Source organism: Pygoscelis adeliae, unplaced genomic scaffold (genome assembly GCF_000699105.1).
Source record: "Pygoscelis adeliae isolate BGI_AS28 unplaced genomic scaffold, ASM69910v1 Scaffold407, whole genome shotgun sequence".
Taxonomy (NCBI): domain Eukaryota; kingdom Metazoa; phylum Chordata; class Aves; order Sphenisciformes; family Spheniscidae; genus Pygoscelis; species Pygoscelis adeliae.
This window is the reverse complement of record NW_008825251.1, coordinates 819,309-824,923: the sequence shown is the minus strand read 5'-3', so window position 1 is coordinate 824,923 and position 5,615 is coordinate 819,309.

Genomic DNA, 5,615 nt, shown 5'->3' with positions numbered 1-5,615 from the left:
CGGCAGAGAAAAATGCCGTATTAAACGGTTTGAAGACCTTCTGAAATGCGGTCGCCTGAGGTATATTTGTCTGGATAACTATACTGCCATCAGTGGTGACTGGTTTGTACGTGCTGCCGCGGAAAGTAGGTCAGCCTCTTTGTTCCGGGAAGCTCTCACGGTGAGAAACTGAGAAGCCAGTCTTTTCAGATCGCTTGTTGCTTTGTGCACAAATAGATACTTTTACCTTCTTTCTTTTCTTACAGAATTTTAAAAATATGTATATCAAAAGGCTGATTAAATATAAATTGCCACCTTTTATAATGACCTTGTTCACAAGGTAATAGACACTGAGCGAGGCTAACGTCTCCGGTCCTCACTGCCGCAGTTTGGATGCTCGGTGTCTTTTGCATGGGAAAAGTCAGGTGTTGGTAGAGGAATGCTGCCTCCTCCCGCGCCCCAGGTGCCCCTGTCCTCTGAAACCCCGGCTCTCCCCCGGGTGCTCACGCTAGTCGTACTTTAGGGGGGGGCAGGATGAAGTTGGTTTCCACAAAAAGTATCTACTCCTTTGGGATTATAGATCCATGCATACACATTTATATATGTATTTCCGTATGCCCTCACACGTGAGTACAGTCAGTAGGAAGCAGTTTCTGAAATGGCCCATTTTTACTGCTTCCATCTTCCACGTTGCATTTCTTAACCCTCATCTTTAGTTGGCCAGTGCACAAAATCGATTTTATTCCACATGTCAGTTTGTGCTAAGGACAACGAGGGATTGCCCCACGCCTGTCAGGAGTCTGGTGGGGTGGGAGAGGCCCCGTTCTGGTGTTGCTGTCTGATGTCCTACCCACCGAGTCAGCCTGAAACGCGAGGGGCGAGCGTGCAGGTCACCTGGCGTGCACCTGCTCTGTGCTGGGCCTCGCCACTGCTGTTGCTGGCCAGATCAGTTGGAAAGTTTTGGAGAATGAGGAGCTGGACAAAGTCCACAAAAGTGGAATGTCGTCTTCACAGGCAAGGTCCGCGTACCAGTAGACTAGGGGAAGGGAGGGGATGCACTCAGTTTTGCGGAAAACACCACACTGGGGGAAGCAGACGAGCTTGAGGACAGGGTCACCGTTTACAGGGACATGGACCTTGGGAAAGGACAAATGCAAGATCCTACACCTGGGAAGGAGCCTCGCAAGGAGCCAAGGAGCCTTGTACTGCTGCCCACTGATGCGCTTGGCAGTGACTGGCTGGGGAGCAGCTCTGCAGTCCCTCGAGGAGAGCAAGCTAAGCCTGGCTTAATGTGGCAAGGAGGGCTGCTGTACCAGGCTGTGCTAGCAGAAGTGTAGCCAGTGCGTAAGGGAAGCGATCGTTCCCCTTTTTTTGGCACTTGTTAGACCACATCTGGAATATTATCACCTGGTTTCCACCACCACCACCTCCGCACACACACAAGAAAGATGTTGATAACACAGGGGGGACGCAATAGAGGGCTACCAAGATGGCCAGGGGCTGGGAACACCTGGCCAAAGAGGAGAGACTGAGGGAGATGGGCTTCATCACCCTTTCAGGTACTGGAGAAGATGGAGCCAGGCTCTTACGGAGGTGGGTGCTGGGAGGAGGGGACGCCACTAGACTAAATCAAAGGAGAGGAGGTTCTGGCTGGATAAAACAACAAATTCCCCCTGGGGACAGCTGGGCACTGGACCAGGGCTCAGAGAGGTGGCGGGAACTCTCTCTTTGGAGATTTTCAAGAATCGGCTGGACAAAGCCCTGTACAACGTGGTCTGAATTCAGCATTTACCCTGCTGTGGGCAGGAGGTTGGACTGAAGACCTCCTAAGTTCCATCCCAGCCCAAATGACCCTGTGCTTTGTCTCCTGCTGCCAAATTTGGTTTTCCCATGAGAAGGCTTATCAAAGCTCGCTCTTACCTATTTTTTCATTCCTGATATCTAACCTAACAATTCCTTGAAGCGCTTCTCCCAGCAGCTGGGGGATCGTGGGTGTAACACCCAGAGCATCCCTTGGCTTTGTTCTGCTGGAGGAGCTGGCGCAGCCACTGGGCTGCTGGGCTTGGAAAGCCCCGTCCCACCCCTGCCCAAAGCAGGTTGCTCATAGCCATGTCTGCTCTCATTTTGGATATCTCCAAGGATGGAGACTCCTCAACCTCACTGGGCAACCTGCTCCTGTGGTCAACCACCCTTGCAGTAAAAAAGCATTTTCTTATGTTTAAGTGGAATTTCTCTTCTTTTTTACTTCAATTTGTGCCTCTCATCCTGCCCCTGGGCTGAGAAGAGTCCGGCTCCATCTTCTGTACTCCCCCCATCAGGTTTCTGCACACACGGATAGGACCTGAGCCTTCTCCTCCAGGCTGAGCAGTTCCAGCTTCCAGCCTCTCCTCATCTGTCAGATGCTCCAAGCCCTTAATCGTCTGAGAGGCATCTCTCTGCCTCCCAGTTACAAGGTGGGTGGTAAGAACTTATCAGGCTGTTGTGTATGTGCGTGGAGAAACAGCTGATACTGTAGAGATCAGCTGATGTGGGACTCGTCTTTCTCAGGGCAATCAGCATCTGCTTTAGCCCTTGCAATCATCTACTGTTTTAGGGTTTGGTAATGGGGAGGGAAAAAAATCCCTTCGGACGACTCAGCCTGTACCATCCCCTCCCCTGTGCATCCCTGTCTTCAAAGGGGACTTTTTTCTATTGACTTGTCTCTGACAGTTACGGCCTTGACTTTTAAAAGCTTATTTTAAAATCCAAAGCTTTTTGCAAACAGGTTTACTTGCAGGCTATAGAGGAATACACAGAAAATAGAGTTTAAATATATTTTTTTTTATTTCTTGTGGTTTTTCTTTATATTAGATTTTTTTCAGTCAAAAGACAGCATTACAACCTAACAACCAAAACCAGGTTACATACACACAGGCACACTACATAACGTATTCCAGGCAGTCATGTCCTTCAGTCTGTTGACACACGGCAAATATTTAAACAATGCCCTACAAGAAGTAGACACCCTTTCTCTACTAACCTTGCTTACACCAATTTAACATGTAACACACAAAAAGGACGTATTTTGTTAGCTTTGAGTTTCGGACGAGGTTTCAGTCCTACAGCATAGGTGATGTAGAAAAACATGGGGCTTTTTTTTTCCTCTTCTCAAAATCCCAGTGTGGAAGTTGTCCCACTGTTGTAAGGCATTCAGCAGAGCATGGCTGATAGCGAACTGCTGCGTGGGCATCTGCTTGGTGGCGTGGGTCCTCTGCAACACCCCAACCAGGTCAACCGCGTGGCTGCTCTGCCTTGGGGCTGGCAGCTGGGGACGACAACATTCTCCGATGCATTTTAGGAAAGGCTCAAGGCAACCTTTTCCGACCCAATAACACTTTCTTCTCCTTTCTCTTGAAAGGAAACACTGGCTATTGAACACACAGTCTGTCCTGGCGAAGCACTGGTGCTCATTCTGCCGCTACTGCCAGTGAGGAACTGGGGTTTAGGCTGAGCTTTTCAAAGCTGCCTAAGAGATTTAGCATCCAAAATGATAAATGCTTTTTAAAAAAAAGCTAAATGCTTTTTAGGACATTAATTCTGTTAGGCTTCTCTGAAAATCCCAGCTTCTACTTTTGAAACAACATGGAAACACAGAAATATCGAAAACTGACTCCCCAGTCATCTCTTGCATAGGACTTTTAACTATAGTTCACCGATTTATTCAAGTTCTGCAGTTGTGTTAAAAAAAGATGACAAACCATGAAAAAGGGTGAAAGGCACATGTACAGTCAGTCCAGCATGGGGATGGGTAACGCGCATGGATGAGTTTTACAAGCAGAATACCTAGGGTTGATACATACAAATAAAATATTGCAGTGCTCACTGGCTCTGTACAGATATATTTATGATACAAGAGAAAATATTACTACTCTACTGTTATGCCTTGTGCTGTTCCCTCATCTCTAGATTTCCCGAAGCATAACCGTGTTGATACAAAGCTGAGGATAAGATTTCAGTGAGACTTGGGCATAGCTGCTCCTGGCTTCCCTGACGTGGATACGCAAGGTGAACGTGTGGAGAAGCTTTGGGCTCCCTTGTGCAACCCGTTTTTAAGCTACACTCACAATTTACTGTGCTGGTTTCCCCCTCCATTTGCAAGGAATAAAATCTCCCTCCCCCCCGGTAATAAAATATGATCAGAGTAGAAAGTAGAGGGATTTTCGTGGTTAGCTGTAACAGAGCCAAAGCTTTGCGGCAGTGTTCTCATGCTCCGGGGAAGGCAGTAGCATCCCTCTAATAGAGCTTTGCACTTGCTCTGGGTATGGGGCTGGAAAAGCAAACCCCCCCCCCCAACCAGCCCTGGAGGTATTAGCTCAGCGTGAGTGTAAGGTGGGGGACACACTTGTGTGTCACCTTTCTGTAAAGAAGAATTTAAAAAAGGACTACGCGTAAAAGCCGTTTTTGTTATTAAATGGAGCTGCTCATCTTTGCCATCCTCATCCTTTTAAGGAAAGAGCTGTGGGTTTAGTTAACGACACAGATCTCTTTTAAGAAGCAAAACGAAAGGCTGATGACGGATCGATGAATGACATGAAACGGGAGGCTGTGGGGAGACCTCCTGCCCAAGCTGTGTCTGGTTGTCCAGAGCCCGCGGCTGATGAGTGTGGTGGGTGCCTGTCCTCGGGCTCTGGTCCCTGCCAGCAGCTGTGCTGAGGTCACCAGGCACAGTCCTGTGGTGGAGAAGGACCTGGGGGGAAGCTCTGAGGACTGGGGGGATGCTGGGGGGCTGGCGCGTCCCTCCCGCCACCAGCAGCTACTTCTGGGTGCAGACGGCAAAGGAGGTGCAGCAAACTGGAGGCACATCTGTGTCACCTGTGGAAATGGTGGCTGTTGACAGTCCTCGGTGGCCGGAGAGTCACCATGGCACCAGCTGGACACAGGTGGCCTCTTGTTTTAAACCGGGACACTCATGGAAGAATCGGGGACTGCCATCACCCCATCCCCAGCACAGGGGAGCGGGGCTCGGCGCTGCCTTCTGGCAGGCGGCAACAGGCAGATGCTGAGAACCATTTTTCTGGACTGGAGAAGTCCTATCGCTTTTTACTGGCTGTTTTCTAATTATTATATGGTTTAATCTTTGGGGACTTGCTTGTTTTCAGTAAATTCACCTGAAATTTAATTTCCATTTTATGCAGGGCACTGGGACTGATACTTATCCTCCGCAGGAGCGATTGCAAAGCTGTGTGATTCAAGTCTAGAACCTCACTGGATATTTTTTCATCTTTTTTTTTGTTCTGACTGGTATGACAAGACATCTAGCGGATTTTTTTCTCCCTAGTGGGGCTGGATGGAAGAGGAAAAGGTATCAGTAAGATGTAAATGTAAAATTATCTGTTGATTAGAAACATGCCTAAAGGTGAAGATTCCCATAGTAGTGATCTTTGGGATGAGCCGTGCGTTTATGTTATCCATGATGAAAAAGAAACGCTGACTCCCATGGAAAGAATCATTTTCCTTCCAGATCGAGCTTTTACAGCAGGGTTTTTTGGAAAGCGCATTTGTGAGTGCAAGTTTCGGAGCATCGGGTGACAAGGACTTTTGTCCCACCTCCCCGGCAGCTCCCCCCAGCCTTGCAGTGCAGGCGAGAGCCAAAATTT